Here is a 3,610-nt window from a genome sequence, read left to right on the forward strand (position 1 = left end):
TTGGTTGGGAGACTTTTAATGACTGCTTCTATTTCTTTAGGGGTTATGGGACTGTTTAGATAGTTTATCTGATCCTCATTTATTTTTGGCACCTGGTATCTGTATAGAAAATTGTTAATTGCATCCAGATTTTCCAGTTTTGTTGAGTATATAGACTTTGTAGTAGGATCTGATGATTTTTTAAATTTCCTCAGTTTCTGTTGTTATATCTTCGTTTTCTTTTCTGATTTTGTTAATTTGGATACTGTCTCTGTGTCCTCTGGTTAGTCTGGCTTTATCTATCTTGTTGATTTTTTTTTTCAAAGAACCAGTTCCTGGTTTGTTGATTCTTTGTATAGTTGTTTTTTGTTTTTTTTTTTTTTTTTTTGTCCTGAGTTTGATTATTTCCTGCTGTATACTCCTCTTGGGTGTATTTACTTCTTTTTGCTCTAGAGCTTTCAGGTGTGCTGTTAAGATGGTAGTGGATACTCTCTCTCCAGTTTCTTTTTGGAGGCACTCAGGGCTGAGTTTTCCTCTTAGCACTGCTTTCTTTGTGTCCCACAAATTTTGGTATGATGTGTCCTCATTTTCATTAAAGTCTAAAAAATCTTTAATTTCTTTTTTATTTCATCCTTGACTAAATTATCATTGAGTAGAGTGTTGTTCAGCTTCCATGCGTATGTGGGCTTTCTGTTGTTTTTTGTTGTTGTTGTTGTTATTAAAGACCTGCCTTAGTCTGTGGTGATCTGATAGGATGCATGGATTATTTCAATCTTCTTGTATCTGTTGAAGCCTGTTATGTGACCAATTATATGGTCAATTTTGTAGACGCTACCATGAGTTGCTGAGAAGAAGGTATATTCTTTTGTTTTAGGATGATATGTTCTATAGATATTTGTTAAATCCATTTGGTCCATAACTTCTGTTAGTTTTAATGTTTCTGTTTAGTTTGTGTTTCCATGATCTGTACATTGATGAGAGTGGGTTGTTGAAGTCTTTCACTATTATTGTGTGAGGTGCAATGTGTGCTTTGATCTTTAGTAAAGTTTCTTTTATGAATGTGTGTGTCCTTGCATTTGGAGCATAGATGTTCAGAATTGAGAGATCATCTTGGTGGATGTTTTCTTTGATGAGTATGAAGTGTCTTTCCTTATCCTTTTTGATAACTTTTGATTGAAAGTTGATTTTATTAGATATTAGAATGGCTACTCCAGCTTGGTTTTTTTTTTTTTTTGTTCTGTTTTTGTTTTTTTGTTTTTTGAGGCCATTTGCTTGGAAAATTATTTTCCAGCCTTTTATTCTGAGGTAGTGTCTGTCTTTGTCACCGAGGTGCACTTCCTGTATGCAGTAAAACTCTGGGTCCTGCCTTTGTATCTAGTCTGTTAGTCTATGTCTTTTTATTGAGGAATTGAGTCCATTGATGTTAAGAGATATTAAGGAAAAGTGATTCTTGTTTCTATTATTTTTGATGTTATTTTTATGTTTGTGTGACTATCTTCTTTTGGATTTATTGAAAGATTACTTTCTTGCTTTTTTTAGGGTGTAGTTTCCCTCCTTGTGTTGGAGTTTTCCATTTATTATCCTTTGTAGGGCTGGATTTGTGGAAAGATATTGTGTAAATTTGTTTTTGTCGTATAATATCTTGGTTTCTCCATCTATGGTAATTAAGAGTTTAGCCTGGGCTGGCATTTGTGTTCTCTTAGGGTTTGTATGACATCTGCCCAGGGTCTTCTGGCTTTCATAGTCTTTGGTGAGAAGTCTGGTGTAATTCTGATAGGTCTGCCTTTATATGTTACTTGACATTTTATTCTTACTGCTTTTAATATTCTTTCTTCATTTTGTGCATTGATTTGATTATTATGTGACAGGAGGAGTTTCTTTTCTGGTTCACTTCATTTGGAGTTCTGTAGGCCTCTTGTATGTTTATGGACATCTCTTTCTTTTTTTTTAAGTTAGGGAAGTTTTCTTCCATAATTTTGTTGAAGATATTTACTGGCCCTTTAATTTGAGAATCTTCACTTTCTTCTATACCTATTATCCTTAGGTTTGGTCTTCTCACTGTGTCCTGGATTTCCTGCATGTTTTGTGTTAAGAACTTTTTGCATTTTCTTTGACTGTTGTGTCAAAGTTTTCTATGATATCTTCTGCACCTTAGATTTTCTCTTCTATCTCTTGTATTCTGTTGGTGATACTTGCATCTATGACTCCTGATCTCTTTCCTAGGTTTTCTATCTCCTGGGTAGTCTCCCTTTGTGCTTTCTTTATTGTTTCTATTTCCATTTTTAGATCCTGGATGGTTTTGTTCAATTCCTTCACCCATTTGGTTGTGCTTTTTTGTAATTCTTTAAGGGATTTTTGTGTTTCTTCTTTAAGGGCTTCTACCTGTTTGCCTGTGTTCTCCTATATTTCTTTAATGGAGTTATTTATGTCCCTCTTAAAGTCCTCTATCATAATAATGAGATGTGATTTTAAATTAGAGTCTTTTCTGGTGTGTTGGGGGTATCCAGGGCTCACTGTGGTGGGAGAACTGGGCTCTGATGATGCCAAGTAGCCTTGGTTTCTGTTGCTTATGTTCTTGCCCTTGCCTCTCACCATCTGGTTGTCTCTGGTGTTAACTGCTCTTACTGTCTCTGACTGTGACTTGTCCCTCTTGCAAGCCTGTGTGTCAGTACTCCTGAGAGCCCAGTTCTCTCTGGGAGGAATTTAGGTATGGAGAGCTGTGGCACAGGGTCAGCTCCAGGATGCAGATGGAAACTGGAAGGATCCTGTCCATGGCTGTTTCTTGGTTCCTGTTTCCTGATGGCTCTGGGCTGGTCCCTTTTGGGCCAGGAATTTGAGCAGAAGTGGTGGTCTTACCTGTGCTCACAGGTATGTCAGCACTCCTGGGAGACTAGCTCTCTCCCAACGGTATTTGTGTATGGAGCGCTGTGGCACAGGATCAGCTCCTGGCACAGATGGAAACCAGAAGGACTACTGTGTTTCTTTATCAACAGAATGAACACAACCTTGCAGAGCTATTGGAGAGGTTAAATGGGATTGTATGTCTACAAACTTCTTGGCATAGAGCAGATTAAACAGTGTGTTGGTTGGTTGTATGTCAACTTGACTAAAGCTGGAGTCACTGGATGGGCTGGAGCCTCACTTGAGAAAATACCTCCATAAGACCAGGCTGTGGACAAGTGTATTTTATTAATTAGTGATTGAGGGGGAAGGCCCAGCCCACTGTGGGTAGGGCCATCTCTGGTCTGATAGTCTTGGGTTCTATGAGAAAGAAGGCTGAGTTAAGCCATGAGGAGAAAGCCAGTAAGCAGCACCTCTCCATGGCCTCTGCATCAGTCTCCAGGTTCCTATCCCATTTAAGTTCCTGTCTTGGCTTCCCTCAGTGATGAACAGTAATGTGGACGCATAAACCTAATACTTGCTTACCTGCTCAGGTTGCTTTGGTCGTGGTGTTTCATCACAGCAATAGTAACCCTAACTAAGACAATCAGTAAATAGCCAATACTGCTATTTTTCTTTCTATAAACCGAAGGAACTAAATTCATTCACAGTGACTTTGAAAGAAATGTGTGTATATATGGTAAAGCAGCCGTGAGAACCACAATTCTCTGTTAGTTTCCCAGGATGGACA

The sequence above is a fragment of the Arvicanthis niloticus genome, chromosome 3 (genome assembly GCF_011762505.2).
Source record: "Arvicanthis niloticus isolate mArvNil1 chromosome 3, mArvNil1.pat.X, whole genome shotgun sequence".
Classification (NCBI taxonomy): domain Eukaryota; kingdom Metazoa; phylum Chordata; class Mammalia; order Rodentia; family Muridae; genus Arvicanthis; species Arvicanthis niloticus.